Raw genomic sequence first — 16,813 nt, forward strand, 5'->3', positions numbered from 1 at the left:
ATAATGGGATAGTCCGGGTTTTGCCCCTGTCTTTCCTGCCCTGTGTCTTCAGACAAATTGCCTAGTATCTCTTCATCTTGGTTTCCTACCAGTAGAACTGAGATTATACTACCTACCTCGAGTGAATGGTTTTTGTTTGCTTGTTTCATTTCTTTCTTTCTTTCTTTCTTTCTTTCTTTCTTTCTTTCTTTCTTTCTTTCTTTCTTTCCTTTCCTTTCCTTTCCTTTCCTTTCCTTCCCTCCCTCCTTCCTTCTTTCCTTCCTTCCTTCCTTCCTTCCTTCCTTCCTTCCTTCCTTCCTTTCTCTCTACCCTTTACTCTTTGCAAACTTGTTCATTTTTTGGTGAGGACCCACTGAAAAAGAATCACAGCATAGACTTACAAATTAAAAAGAAGTAGGCAAAATTAAGAGATTTCTGTTTTTATTAGGAAAGGTGAAGGGAAAAAATGAGGCCGACAAGTAGGGAGAGAAGAGGCAAGCAGAAAGGGAATGTGGAAGAGGAAACAGGCAGGAATTGCCCACCGGCAAGGCTGCATTCTTTCTTCTTTTCTCAGCTGGTCTTCATTTAATTCTTATACAAAAGAAAGTCCACAATAAATGATTCTTCATCCTTATTTTACAGATGAGGAAAACCAGGTTCAATGAGTTCGTAAAACCTGTCCCAGGACACTCTCAGTGAGTTAGATCTAAGTGCAGCATTTCCGGTTTCAGAGCCCAGGCTGTTTCCCCAATGTGTAGTGATGGTGTGAGTTGTGCAGAGTCACCGAGGAAGGTGGCCTTGAGCTCATTAGGCTCCTGTGGGTGGGACTAGGCAAAAAGGGGAGGCGCCAAAAGGAAACGTCACATTGGGGATATTGGTAGGAAGCGGATAGGATTGTGGCAGGTCCTAGATACAATGGAAAAAAAGACTCTTTCTGGTAGGTCATGAACTCAGAGCAGGGATGGAAAGGAACCGGTCTGGCTTCTACCCACTGCAGGAATCGTCCCTACAACCTCACGGACAAATGGGCTCCCATCCCGGCTCTCTTACCTCCAACCGAGGAGTTCCCTCCCCACACAGCAGCATCCCGTGCAGGAGCATCTGTCCACTGGCCGTAGCTGTGCCCCTAAGCCTAACCTCGGTTGGATATGAGAAACCTTAAGATATTCATTTCTCTTCTGAAGACTCCTGTTCTGAAAAATTCAGCTTCCTATGACCGTTCCTCCCATGACATGGTCATTGCATGGTTGTTAAGCTATTAGGTTGGTGCGAAAGTAATTGCGGTTTAAAAAGTTAAAAATAATTGCAAAAGCCACAGTTACTTTTGCACCAACCTAATGATATTTATCATCCACTCTACAGTGGATGCACAGCAAGGACCTGGGATGTCTGCTCGTCAGAGGACCTGTCTGTCAGACTCCCCTCCCTGTCTGTTCTTTATGATACTGCTTGGCTTTTATGCTGAGTAATGAAGTAATACATATTAATTGCAGATAACTTAAAAAAACAATATGGGTAAACAGATCGTTAATAACTTTGAATTCCAAACCAGACACTCTGCTACATACACTTTAACGCACATTATCTCATTGAAAAATCACAAAGCCCTGCAAGGTCATCGTTATGGCCACTGTAGAAAGTAGACAGGTCATTTTAGTAGATTTAGGTCATTTTCTCAAGGTCACACCCATGAAAAGAGGATACAAACCCAATTATCTGCTACAGCCCAACAAAGACAATGCAAACTGATAACTAGGAGATATTATGCCAGCACATTTTAATACACCTTTCATGTATTTATTTTACCCACAGACATCCTTAGTTTTTTTTTTCTTCATCAAATTGAGAAATAGTGTATGAATTCAATAATGACAGATATAAAATACCATTCAGAGGATACGCTGCCGATTTATTTAAACTTCCCCTTATTGACAGACAGTTAGATAGTTCTCTACTTGTCTGCTAACATAAATAATGCTGTGGAAAAAAAAATCTTACAAGTAGATATTTGTGCAATCTGCAATTTTTTTCTCAAAATAAACTTTTAGGAGTAAAATTCTCGTGTAAACGTACCTGGAGCTGATTGCAGTGCCCCAAAAGGGACACGACTGCATGTAAAATTAAAAAAAATAAAACTGCCCAGAAAATGCTTTACCTCTTTCCAGATAATTCTATGAAGCCATCAGCCTTGATTGACTCATGTACCCCTGGAAACCCAGGGCCTAGAACAACATCTGGTACACACTTGTCACTCTTAAGTATTTGATGAATGATTGAATCATTGAATTAATGAATGAAATAAAAGTGCCTTCCTTGAGCCTCCTTTAGGGGAAGGTTCTTGCATTCCCTGAGGCTCCTAGGAAATTGATAACTGCATTTATGAAACCCATGCGGCTATGTTTACCCTAATGTGTGACCCAAGAATGCTTTGTCTCTCTCTGTTCTCCCCCAGTTGCCCATCCCAGAGGTGGACCTAGCCCTGATGGGGAAAACCACAGGCTTTAGACTAACATCCTGGAATACCACCCAGGCCCCTGCTGTCATGTCTGGTTGTGTAAGTGCCAGCTCTGTGCACATGCACACGCGTGTACAAGCTTCGTGTGCACATAGAAGCCCGAGCAGAGAAGCTGGTGGGCAACTCTAGATGGCAGCTCCTCATCCCACAGCTGGTTAGATGACACAATCTCTGGGTAGAATCCTCTGACGTCATCTGAGTTAATAAGAGGACAATCGATGTGTTTCTGAAGGTAGAATTTGGAATCTGGCACTTCTCACCTTGAAGGGAAAGGCTCAGCTAGTTGAATATCTGATTTCCATCTTATATAGTACTTTATAGTTTTTATACAACCTGTACACACATGGGTAATACAATAACCTCATAAGATATACATTATCATTTCCATTTGACAGGTTAGGAATATAGAGTCTAAAATTCATTTTCTTAACTAGCTCAAGGTTACATCAGTAGCAAGTGGCAACATCAAAATCTGAAACCGCGCCTGTCTGGAGCCCACCTTGGTGTTCCCACTACAAAACCCTGCTGCTGACACCATGGCCTTCCTCCCCACTTCACTGTGCCCATCTGATGACACCCCCCACTTCTGTATTTCTCTCAAGTCTCCAGTCACATACAACATGCTCAGCTGCACCAATCAGAGATCCCAGGCCACCTCTCCAAGTGGCTGGCTCCTACCATCTACTCAGGGACCATGCCCACCGAGAAGAAATGGACAGGCTTGGTGTTGAGTCTGTCATCACCATAAGAACAAGAAACAGTTATTCCCTAGGGCCAGGTTTGAAGACATACCATTTCTCAGTTGCCCTGTGGCCCAGCTATCAAACAGAAGCACTTCTTATGACCAGGAACCTGGCCTATTTTCAAGCCAATGACCTTAAGGTAACAAGATTCAGCTAAGTAGCTTGTTAGCAAGCCAGAAAGCCTCTGAGGCCAGCCATTCTGCGCCCACTGTCTTGCCTACACAGGGGATCATTTAGAAGGCGGCAGCGATGGGTGCCCTCTGTGATGATGAGTCTAAATGGTGCCATCTTCATTCCCCAGGGGCAGCTCTGTGCATTCCAAGTAACAAGTGGAGGTTCCCTCGCGCAGCCTTGGAATAAATCAAAGACAGCAGCTGAGACCTCGGCTTTCATGGAAATGCTGCTACTTTGCAGCAAGGGACGCTCCCGTGATCACTTGCACATTAGAAATGGCCAGTGACATTTTGGAGTTCTTAGGAAGGACCAGGCCTGGCTGAGGCTGAACTGGTGCTCTGTGGGCAGAGCCTGAGAAGTGGGGTGCACAGCTAGGTGATTGGCAGGCAGGCAGATGGTGCAAGGACTGTCGGCTAAAAGTGAGTCAGTAGGTGAGGAAGTGCATTGGCACAAATCAGGTTCAAGAGTGAAGGTCCCTTTCAGGAAATTTGTTAATTCACTCATTCATTCATTCATTTACCAAATGTTTGCTGAGATGCTGTTCTGTGTAATTAAAGTCTATCACTGAACAAAATCGACGAGAGATCCCTGTTCTCAGGCAGGTTATATTCTGGTGGGGGAGAACAGAGGAAAGACAACTAATGTAAGGAGGAAATCAATTACATAGCATGTTACCATAGAGACAAGAGCTAACTCCCAGGTGATGGCGGGTGCATCTATGAAAGGTAAGGATTCAGGGGACCAGATGACCCAGGGCAGGGAGTGGAAGAGATGACAAAGCAGACAGGGGAGTTGGTTTCTTCCGATGCCACTTAGGGCACTGCCATTCATTCACTCAGTCATTCATGTAATGAAAGTCTGTTGCCCGCCTTCTGAGAGTCATTCTGTCAAGCACACACGTTTATAAGGGATGCCCAGCCTCAAGGAACTCACAACCCAGAGACGTGGTTTTGGATATTCATGGCGTCATATGGGGGAAGATACTAAAATTCAAATACCCAGGCTTCACTCTTGAAGGGTCTGCTTCTATATCATTGCAGTTCTCAACAAGATTCCCAGGGGGCTCTCAGAGAGGGGTTTGACAGTGTAAAATACTTGGTTACAAATAGAAGGAACAGAGATAGACATGTGCACAGGAAAGCGTGTAATGCAAACTGAAGGGGCAATCGGCAAAGGCTTCCTGGAGGAGGACTCCTGATCTAATTCTCTAAGGTTAAGTAGGAGTTGGTCAAGCAGGTATGGGGGAGCGGGGTAGAGCAGGCACCGGGGAGGGCATGAGCAGTGGCACAGAGACAGGGTGGGGGTCACAGGCTACGACTAGTGTTCGGTGTCCTTGGAAGCCAAAGTTATGAGACAGTAAGGAAGCTTAGGCCTTCCTTCCTTGTGGCTGAACGTTCAACAAGCAGTCTTATCAAACAAAGCAACCAGCTCTTAGATCTATTGGTTCTCATTCCACAGGCTCACCTTGCTTCTTGAGGAAGAAATAGGCAAGACTTGGGAGGTGGCCTTGCTTGACCTTTGGCCATGAAGCTCAGCCCACTGCCTTGTGTCCAGCCTCATGTCCACTGACCCTCCAGTACTGGTAAGAGCCATCGCAGAACTTTGGGCCATTCCTGGGACAGAACAGCTAATCCACAAATGTCTGTTGTTAAAGTCACTCCACAGGAAGTTGCTGGGTTTGGCAGACGCCACACAGACATGACATTTAAGCTACATCGTAAAAGTTTACCGAGGGTCCTCTCAGCAGATGCGGCGAGTGTAAGGGTCTAAGCCTGCCTGGGAAACCACGATGGCTTCAATATAGTTGTGCAGCGGTCGTCAGGGGAAAGGAGGAAATGAGACTAGTAAGAAAGGTTAAAGCCAGATTTTGAAGTGTCTTGAATGTCATGCAAAAGAGCCTGAACTTTATTCTAAAGGTGGAGAGGCCATCTGTTGTGTGGAAAAAAATGTATTGCACGTTTGCTATATACTGGTCATTGTGACAGGAACTGAGGTCCCCACAGTAATACAGAGGTGGTTCTGTGTTCTTGGAGTTTGCAGCTGAGAGGAAAAAAGAGACAACAGACAAGTGTCCAGCACTGACCCAGCAGGCGGAGAGCTCCTAAGTTAGCTACCCTGGTGAAATATGGAAGTCTTCCCTTGGTAACACCTGTCACCCCTAGTGGTCTTGAGTCCTACCTTCTGTCTCTGGAGCATTACACATGCCCGGGAAATGGAACAAGACATATGGCTACACAGGCAGGTCAGACTAAGGATTGGGAGAAGTAGAGATAAGTCTCACTTGTGGCTGAATGTTCAACAAGCAGCACATTGTCTGTTGTCAACAAGGGGTCTTCTGCTTCGGCTTCCACATTGTTCTGTGTCCCTGGTGCTGGTGATGGAGACAGTTTAAGCCCTGGAGCAGGAAAATGCTTCACAGTGACTGATTTGGGCATCTTCTGCCTTCCTTTGGAAACAGTGCCTTTAAATCTTAATAGTCAAGTACACCAAACAAATGCAATCACAAAATGCCAAGAAGCAAAACCCGTATAAATAAATGATCATTTTCCTGCTCACCGCTTTCTGGAAGCTCATTATATCTGAACTCACTGAACAAGATTTCCTAGACTGTATTTGTCTAGCTTGTAATTAAAGTACAAGTTTTTCCCCAGTCTGAAGTCAAGTATGGGGAAAAAACTTTGGCAATTGTTCTCAAAATGGCATTCTTTCTAAATTAGTTGTGAAATTTACATTGCAACCTACTCCCCATTAATGGAGTGTGTGTTTTAAATTTGTGTTATTCTAACTTAATTAGCTATTTGCTACTCAAAAAATGCGGTAATCAGGAACGCAGAGGACGGAAAATGCACAATGTCTGCGTTCAATAACTGTTTAATGATCACAGTGGAACTTTCACATTCAAACAACTCCAGCACTTTAAAGCCGTCTTCTCTCTGCTGGAGCCTCCACCTACAGGCCAACCTCTTGGATTTCTTAGAAGGGAAACAGGTGGTAAGATTGTGAACTTGGTCTTAAGCGCTGTTAAATGGAGCAAGACAACAATTGCAGTTAAAAGAAGATATATCGGTTAAGATAAGGTCCACCTAAGAAGGATAGGGTATCTAAACTAACACCTCAGCAAGACACAAATATGTTCTCTCCCATAAAAGAGGTACGGCGATTGGTGGTATAGCTCAGGTAGCTTCTTGAATTTGTCCCAATTGAAGTCCCTTCCATTTTGCTGCTCTGTCATCCTCAGCACACAGTTTTCTACCTCGGCGTCCAAGACACTGCTCAAGAATCAGCCATCACATCTCCCAGCAGGTAGGAAAGGGGAGCATTTCCTCTGAATCACACACAGCACTTCTGCTTACATACCATTGGCCAGTACATGGTCCTTTGAATACATTGGGCTGCATGGGAAGACAGGAAATGGAATTCTATGCAAGGCAAGCACCCATTCAGCTAAATTTTGCTGGCTGAAGATGTTTACAAATGAAGAATAAAAAACTTTTTAAATGAATTTAAAAAAATCAGTTTCTGCCAGGACAGGGAATGGACCCAATTTCTTAGCCTAAGAGAAGCACTCATTCTGGTGACTGGAGGAAAACCAGCTTGAACGCTTGCTGGGTACAGAAAGCCTTAGTACTTCTAGAACCCCCTCACTGCTTTTCTCAGCTCTCATGGAGTCCTCTAACCTCGTTTCCAGTCCCCTTGTTGTAAAAGAGGAAATGTACAAAAACTGTTTGCACATTTTGTGAAGGAGATTTGGACTCCTTTCGCCTCCACACCCACTGGTAAAAACTTCCCTAGTCAATGAGAAACAGTTGAGATCACTTCATATTTCAGATGGAATTTTCATACACACATACACACACACACACACACACACACACACACACACTCACACACTCACACTCACTGGGAGATGATTAAGAGACTACCTGGTACAGCTATTCTTGGTCCTCCATATGACATTGACAGGCTGTGGGCAGGCGAGAAAAAAAGAAGGGCTTGCTGTTTGTGGTGAGACACCAAGGTGTTTGCCAGGAAAGAAAAGTCGCATATGCCAAAAATTCAGCGTCTGGGAAACCACCCAAAGCTTGACTGCCCACTCGTCCCTGCTGTTCAGAGGAAACAGCCCCTCTTTTTACAGAACTTCCATCCTTTTGTTCTTACAAATCCATCAGTAAATACATATTCTTGGGAGGGAAAAAAAAGCAACAACCGAATGTCAAATTTCATCCCAGATTCATGGGGTGGAGCTAAGGGGAAAATCCGCATCAGTTGTGGCTTTGTTCAAAGATGAAAATCCAAGGCTGCAGAGGAGGGGTCCCCGAATCAGAAATGAGGTGCAGAAACACCGGTGACATCTCCCAACCTCATGGGTGTCACTCTTTGCCCGATGTTGGTGTTTATTGTGTTCAATCAGTTTTTATCATTTCAAAACCAATCCTTGTTCATTTCAAATAATATGAAAAATACAGTAATACAAAAAATAAATGAGAAAGTAAAACCCCCTATTGTTATGGGAGGTTCTTGTTAAACTACCTCTTTGTGGTCTCGGTAATGCTATGCATTACTTTGCAGGTGGATTTGCAGGCTGTGATCATTTTCTACTGTATTGAAGTAAAATAGTCTAAGGTCTACATGAGCATCGTGTGTAATCCCTGAAACTACATGAAATATAGAGTATACTTCTAGCAATCGGCAGTCTAAGAAAATATACGTAAATTTCCTCCCATTATAAAATCATACACAAGGCGTAATCGAAAAATACAGTGAATGTTTAAATTTTAAAAAATTATCACAGGAAAAGACACATTGCCATTAATGCCCCTCAAAATACTCCCCCTCGCTTCGAACACACTTATCCCATCGTTCTTGCCACTTTCTGAAGCAATTCTGGGAGTCCTCTTTCGTGAGTGTCTTTACTTCACCCTGCGTCATGACAAAGCTCTGTGTCACACATCGCTTCTGGTACAGCAATTTCTGTCAAAAACATTACAGTATGTCTCACCCACCTTATTCACTGGATCTGGCACCGTGCAACTTCTGGCTCTTCCTCAAAGTCAAAATGACCATGAAAGGTAACCGTTTTGAATCGATTCAGGACACCGAGGCAGCCGCAACAGCGCAACTAAAGATGCTCACGAAAGACTTCCAGAACTGCTTCAGAAAGTGGCAAGAATGGTGGGATAAGTGTGTTTGAAGCAAGGGGAAGTATTTTGAGGGGGATTAATGGCAATGTGTCTTTTACTGTAATATTTTTTTTAACTTAAATATTCACCATAGTTTTTGATCTCATGTCATACATATGCTGAAAAAATATAACAAACTGTTGGACATAAAGTAAATTCAAAGGAAAGAAAGGGAGTTGACAAGTCTCAGGAATAAAGGAGAATTAATATCAGCATGGTAAGGTCAGACGGATGCTGGGAGGGGCCCCAGCGTTTTGGACCAGGATGTCCATAGGTGTGTCATAGGTGTGTCATAGGTGATGAAAACTAGGGTTCTGCTATCCAAGAAGATCCAGAAGGTATGGTTTTGGGTATAAGAAAGCAAAGAACTAGAACTGAGTCTTTGCATAAATTCCGGATTCTCAAACAGTTGTCTCTTCCATGGAAATTGATCACCACTGTGGTCTGGGAAATAATAAGAAAGCTTGACTCTGTCAGAGGTATTGAATGTGGTTAAAAGGTGCCAATAAGAAACTGAAACCCAGGCCTGTGTCATCAAGATCATAAATTAACATGAAAAACAAATCTGATAGTAATGGATATATGTCATTACACATTTGTCTTCCCCATAGAGGATACAACACCAAGAGTGAACCGTAATATACATGATGGACTCTGGGTGATAATGACACATCAATGAAGGTTCACCAGCTGTCACAAATGTATCACTTTTGGGGGGGGTTGATAATGAGGGTGTCTGTGCATGTGTCGGGTGGGAATTATACGGGAATTCTCTACCTTCCTCTCAGTTTTTCTGTGCACCTACAATTGTCTGGTTTATTGAAAACCCAAGGCTCCTTCAGAAGTAATTAGGAAAGTCCTCACCGTGCTCCCATAGGGGAGAAAAAATATCAGAATTTTATTTTAATTAATGGCCTCATAAAATCAGGCTACCATGATGCATCATCAGATATAATGAATAGAAGAATTAATGCTTCAAGAATTGGCAATAACAGCAACAACAGTGAAAACATAAACCTGAAAAAAATGAGTATGAAATAAGTAAAAAGATAAAGGAGATTAAAGTATACATACAAAAATAAATTAAATAAATATACGATGTGGGGGGAAAAAAGCAACTTTGAAAATGTCCCAAGTAAGACTTTTACTAATAAACAAATAGTGAAGTTTAAGTAGAATAAATTTAGCTGAAATTAGATAGATTTGTATAACTTTTAGTAAACTGAAAGATCTAATGGAACCATAATGAGTGTAGGAAAAATAGAGTTGGGAAGTCAGTAGCAAAGAGACGTAAGGGTAAAGATTAAGCAAGTCCAACATACATCTAAGAGGAGTTCAAATAATAGAATCAGATGAGCTCACGTTTGAGGAAACATGGACAAGAAATGTTTGAGCGCTGAGGAAAGCTGAGTCTCCATTTAGATGAGTGACAAGTTGTCAGAGATAATACAAAGAAATCCTCATTTCCCCATGGGGGGAAAAGACAACTGCAGAACATCAAAGAAAAACAATCAGAAAAAAATACAGATTAATTTCAGGAGCAACAAATAAACTGTCAGTAGACTTTTCATCTGCAACAACAGATGCCAGAAAACAAAGAAATACTGTCTCCAAAGTACTGAGGAAAATAGCTGTCAACTCAGAATTCTAGAGCCAGAGAAATTACCATTCAAAAGTGAGAGCAACATAAAGACATGTTTAGATCAAGTCTCATAGGTTTTACTCAAAAATGCTGCCTTAAAAATGCATTTCAGAATAAAGGAAATTGAGGGCAAAAAGAAAGGGTGGCGGGGAGTAACTACAGGTCAACAAATAAAATTCATAAATCTGTGTGTTTAAAAAGTTGTTTTGTATCAGGCTACCATACAGTCTTCATCACTTTCGTGGGGTGTACCCCAAGTGTATCATTTATTTTAGAAAAGTATCTGAATCCTTGTTTAAATTATCAGTGTTGTTTCTTTGTTTGTTTATTTGTTTTTCCAGACAGTTGCATTCTTTTAAAAGCCCAGTGTCCCATGTCAGATAAAGTAAATTTAAATAAGCATCGATTGTAAGAATAAAAATTAAGGAGGATGATAATTTAGATTAGTTTAAAAACAGGTGGAGCTTACACAGTTGACTGTATTATGAGGGAGAATAAAAGTACTGATTAACTTTAGGCTTTGTAAGAATGCCTAATCCAATGGAAGAGAGCCATGAAATAATTATGTTATATAATAAAAGGGAACTAGATTTAGATAAAACTCAATCTTTCTAGAGGAAGGTAGAAAAAGAGGGAAATAAAACAATGAAAAGGTTAAATATAAAAGGCAAAGATAAGATACATAAATAAGTCCAAAAAGCAGCCAAATCACAGTAAATATTGTATCCTCAGGTTTGGTTTTAAAAAGTATGTTGTTTACACTTATTCATATCTAACACAGAATTTCTTGTGTCAACAGATATTTTTATCCATCCACAAGTCACTGTGGATACAGCAATAAGCAGGACAGATGACTGCCGTATCTCTCTGGAATTTATATTTTAGTATGGTGAAGTAATAGTAAACAAACAGATATGTAATATCAAATATAGATAAGTCTATACTGGGTTGAACAGTGTTTCCCAAAATCCATGTCTACCCAGAGCCTCTGGATGTGAGCTTATTTGGAAATGGGGTTTTTACAGATATAATTAGTTAAATTAATGTGAGGTCATACCGAATTAGGATGGGTCCTGAATCCAATGACTGGTGTCCTTATAGGGAGAAGAGATCACATGTGGGGACACACAGGAAGGAAGACACTGAGTGACGATGGCAGAGACACTGGAGTGGTGTGGCAGCACCAAGGGACACCAAGGTTGGCCAACAGCACGTGAACTAGGAACACGCAAGGGAGGATTCTTTCTTAGAGCCTCCAGAGGGATCATGGCTCTGATAACACCTTGATTTCAGATTTACAGCCTCGTAAACTGTGAGAGAACACAGTTCTTGTGGTTTTAAGCCACTTCAGAAAAGTTAAGAAACTTGACTGAGGCTACAGAGCTTATAAACCAGAAGTTGCTGTGAAAACTACATGTAATAATACATATAAAGTTCTTAGGAAAATGGCCAGCACATAGCATGCATTTAATATATTGGATATTAATATTGTAACATACTGGATGAAATTTGGCAATTTGTAAGGTGTATGCGATATATGCAGGCATGTTAATTAAACCGAGCTTCAAAACAACACCAAAGAAGAAAAATTATGGAAGGACAAGCAAGGAACTGCTAATGAGGAAGGTATTAGACATTTGATGAGAAAGAAATCTTAATTGCATATCCTTCTGGTAGTTAGACTTTTTTTAGCATATGCATGTATGTTTTTATTAATAAAAAAAATCATGTTTTTTATCCACTATAGATTAGGATCAGAATATAGAGTCGAGTTTTAGCCTCTAATGCTTTCGGTAGAAAAAGGTGACATCTGGAGTGATAACTCTGCCTGGGGGAGGTGGTGACCTGGGAAAGAAGGTCACACAATGATTAATCTTACAGTAATTAATCATCTGCTTCTGTCTGCTCCCACAAGTCTCATATCCAGATATCAGGCACAGGACTCCTACCTTCCAAGTTCTCGGTCTCAAAATAAATTGGCGCACAGATCCATTCAACTTAAACATGGTGACGCTGAACTTCTCTTTGCAAGGGGTCATTCAATCATAGTTCTACATACATGAAGGTTTGTTGGATTGCTTCTTACCGTGTTTTAAGTATGAACTACATCATACTCAGTGAACACTTATTTATTTCTGTGTTCCATGTTTTATTGTTTTTAAGGGCTTTCTGGAGGCATAATTGATGTAGGTGGAACGGCACTCATTAATGTGCACGATTCGATGAGTTTAGACATAGGCACACACGTGTGATACCATCACCACGATCAAGGCAATAGACATAGTGCCTATAGTTAAAAATACAGTATCATGCAGTTCAAAATGTCAGAGGTTAAGAGTATAGATCACATGTTAAGTGGTCTTACAAAAAAAAGAAAAGGAGGTGAGGAAGGTGTTGGATACATCAATACACTTTTTTATTGAATAAGAGATACTAACACCGAGCATTTTCTAACCTATGAGGTTAAATCTTGTTATTGCTATCAAATAATATGAAATGGAAGTTTACAGGATTGTGTGACATATTCAAGGTCACAGAATAAGCAGAAAAGAAAGACCGAAATGCAATCTGACTGACTTCCAAGACCCATATCTCAATGTTACCCAATGCTGACACAATAAATGAAAGCTATTCCTGTTTCTAGCTGTTAACCAGTTTCAGAGGCATTGAATTCTCTTACTATGAAAAAGGTTTTCAGTGTCCTCACAACCACTAAAACATCCACTTTTTTTTTTTTTTTCACTTCTCGAATGTTTGACCATTCCCTGTAAACAGTACAAGGACCGCTGACCTTTCAACCCATCCAGTCCTGTTGCTTTGTCACATGCCATTGTAGACAGACTCAGACGCCTTTGGGCAGGTTTTGTCCCTGCATCTCTTAGAGGTCCCCAGGGTCATATCATCTATGCTTTGAGTTCAAACGAGAATAGTGCTTATCCTGAAATGAGACTAAAACATATGTTTTCACCTCTCTCTGACATATCCCTGAAATTCAGAACTCTCGTATCGTCCCACTTAGTCTGAAGCCTGGTCCTTTTCTTTTTCTTTTCCCATATACATAGCAGCTCAACGCTTGGCTCCGGGCCCAAAGTGTATCATATTTCCTTTCAGTTGGAGTTTTGCTTCATCCCTTCCCCTCTGCTGTGAGAGTGATTCCCTCCCAGAGCTACGGAGCTTGGGTGCCATATAAATTAAAATTTAATATGTGTTATTATGATCACCATTATTATCATTACTGTTATTAATAATGTTCTTTTTGGCAGCGTTTGGAAGCCATTCCAGCAGTGACATTTGGCTCCCAGGATAATGGATCTTTTTATGTACAGGCTTGTAGACTTGAGGCCTGCTGTTTTCATTGCAGAGAGAGCAATTCTCTGCCATCAGGAGGCCTGCGGGAGCTGAGAAACCCTGAGAGACCTGGTGGTAGTTTCCAATGTGAACCCAAATCTCTTCGGGTGACCGAGATGGAAAGACTACCATAGTCACCGAAGAAAACAATGAACCCATGCAAGTATTCATTCATTCATTCATTCATTCATTTAATGCAAGTTTGTTGCTCATTTGCAGATCATTGATTTTTATTCTTTTTAAAATCAAACATGGCCTGAGCACTGTTGTAAATGCTGGGAATACTATGATGAGCAAAATCAGTTGTGCTTCCTGCCATCATGGGCCAAGAGTCTTGCAACAACATGCACAGCACACCTGAGACAAGTGCTGAGTCAGACATGTGAGAGGTATGGTGGGGGGGGCCGTGATTTGCAGGTGAACCTGAGTAATGATCAGGCTGGAATCTGAAGACTAAATAGGAGTTAACTGAATACAGGAAGAGAAGAGCCTTCCAGAGAGACAAACACCATGTGTGTGTGTGAAAGTAGAAGAGGTCCCAGCCCCGATTCCATTAGAGGAGGCAGAGCCAGCCAAGGCATCTGATGATGGCTGCCATCCATGAACTGGCAGAGAAGAGATGCAAAATGAATCATACTTGGTGATTCTGCCTTGCTCATCGTATAGTAGGAAAATAAGACATGGCTGACAGTGCGTTAAGTTCCACATGCGAGGAAATGTATGATTCGCTTTCAGAGAACAGAGAGAGATCGTTTATGGCTGCAGGCTATTGGGAAAGGTCCCTGAAGCAGGTCAATTTGACCATAAAGACGACGGTCCAGTTCCCAGATTGATGCCTGGTTTATGAGCCATTGGATGGTACAACACCACCAAGAGTTCAGTTACGGCATCCGGATGGAGTATATGTCAGGATGCTGCAGGGTGTGAAGCCAGAAAAAACAATCAGAGAAGAGCATTCAGGGAGAATATGACCCAAAAAACAGGCACATCAGGTAGCCGTGTTGTGGTCCGGACAGAGTTGTCCCATGGTGGGTCAACGGGATGTAATCCAGGACATCAGGGAAAGGGATCGTGCAAAGTGGAAAGTGGAAGATGAAGCCTGGGAAACGTCCCTCATTAGCAGGAAGTAGCTCAGCCTCTCTGGCCAAGTGCTGCAGGCTATGTCGTGAGAAAGGAGAGGGCCAAGAAAGATCCAACCAGCGGACAGCTTCCCCCACCCAGGCACACGGCCATACTGCTTTGGTGGGCAGAGCTGAGGCAGGCATCCACTGCCCCGATTCGCAACCCAGTGTTATTTTAGTGCTTTGCCTTACTTTTATGTATTTCCTTGTTTTTACCAAACACAACATGCTTGGCTCAGAACAACTTGCCTTTTCCAACCCTGAGGGTACAAGCAAAGCAGCAGCTATAGGAGGAGAAATCTCCGAGGTCCAATACGCAAATAGCCACATTTGTCATGAGCCTGAGGGTTCTCGGAATCATAACTCCCAATAGTTAAATATCCTCCAGAAAGTAGCAGAGTGGAAAATTACTTTTTTCTTTGCATGTTTAACCTAATTTATAGAGAATGAATTCTCTTAAACGTTTTAAAGATTTCCTGATTCAGACTCATGGGTACGCTATTTTGGAAGCTAAACTCAGGATTGTTCATTCCTACTCTCCTGGTAACTAGGAGTCCTGAGGATGTGGGCGTGTCTTCACGGCGCTCTATCTGAGCTCCACACACATTCAGAAGCCTCTTCTGGTCGTGTTTCCTTTGTAGAGTTCGAAAATGCTTCCTAAGCACTTCCATGTGTATGAGGTCAGACAATTAGGTTCGTGAACTCATCCTAGAAAAAGTGCTACACACCTCATTGCTGAATATCACTACGGTCACCTTCAAAGTTCTCCCCTTGGGAAGCTATGCACTGACACCAGCACCTAGTCCACCCTTCAAAGCAATTTTGGAACTCTTTTTCTAGAATGGCCATCAGAGCTGTCATCGCATTACCCTTAATGTCCTGAATGTCATCAACATGTCTTCCTTTCAATATTTCCTTTATCTTCAGGTAAAGAAAGAAGTCACTGGGGGCCAGATCTGGTGGGTAGGGAGCATGTTCCAATACAGTTATTTGTTTACTGGCTAAAAACTCCCTCACAGACAGTGCCGTGTGAGCTGGCGCATTGTCGTGATGCAAGAGCCATGAATTGCTGGTGAAAAGTTCAGGTCATCTCACTTTTTCATGCAGACTTTTCAGCACTTCCAAATAGTAAACCTAGTTAACTGTTTGTCCAGTTGGTACAAATTCATAATGAATGATCCCTTGATATCAAAAAAGGTTGGCAACATAGGTGCAACAAGTTTGCAGACTTTATTGTCTGACCTCATATGTTCTCATTTGTCCCCACCGTGCCATCGTCAGGGAGCTGTTTGGAATCACATTCTACCGCTGAGGCAGCTGGAGTTCTGTGTATTAAAGAAACTTCCCAACTTTCTGGACACCACCCATGTGGGATCCCAAGTCCTCTGCTCTTTCTGCTCTGTCACCAAGACTGCGTCTCCAGTTTGAGCCCTGGAACCCCATCCTCTCTGAGTGGTCATTGGCCTTCTTAGGGTGTATGAACGACGTGGAGATAAGATACTCAGAAGGGTGTCAGGTATACCAAGTCAGACTTACCTGCTCCTTCACGCTACATAACCAGTGGAAACAACTGTTTGTGACAAAACCACCCAGAACCTCAGACGATTTATGTGGCGTTTAAACTCGAGGTACCCAGTTTGGGTAATTATCACACTTTGGCTATAGCCATTCACTCATGCATTCAAAAATGCATGCATTTATTAGTTGTCTTTTCTTAGGCAGGCACTCAACTGTTACTGTCTTTCAAGCGCCAGTCTAATTTGACTAGATCAATCTCTCCCCAGCTGAATCTCCAGAGGTGCATTCAATTCATGCACATTTACTTCTGTATCCCTTTTACACCAGGACAAAAACTCTGGATCAAATGAACATGCATTTGGCGATGTAGTAAATGTGAATTCCAGATAGGGGAGCAGTGGTTCAGTCTCCAAGTATCTTTCAATGAGGTAGACCTAATAGATGCTTCTTCTATTCTCATTCCACTAGCTGTAGCGCTCAGTCCTTTGAAGACTCATCAAAATACATTCCTTTTGACCTCATTCGTTATGTGTGTTGCCAATGTTTGTAAATATCTAATGTATAATCCTGGATGCCACACTTTTTCACCATGT

At 42.0% G+C, this 16,813-nt stretch overlaps 1 long non-coding RNA gene across 1 annotated transcript in view; it reads left to right on the top strand.

Annotated features, from left to right (window-relative positions):
• The window catches only part of LOC141567838 (uncharacterized), a 181,966-nt gene extending 176,978 nt beyond the window's left edge, over positions 1-4,988 (top strand). Inside the window, exon 5 of the long non-coding RNA XR_012490706.2 lies at positions 4,870-4,988. This is a non-coding gene — a long non-coding RNA (uncharacterized LOC141567838). The remainder of the gene's footprint in view (positions 1-4,869) is intronic.
• Positions 4,989-16,813: the final 11,825 nt, after the last annotated feature.

This window comes from Rhinolophus sinicus, chromosome 6 (genome assembly GCF_057876585.1).
Source record: "Rhinolophus sinicus isolate RSI-liver-muscle chromosome 6, RSI-T2T, whole genome shotgun sequence".
NCBI classification, from domain to species: domain Eukaryota; kingdom Metazoa; phylum Chordata; class Mammalia; order Chiroptera; family Rhinolophidae; genus Rhinolophus; species Rhinolophus sinicus.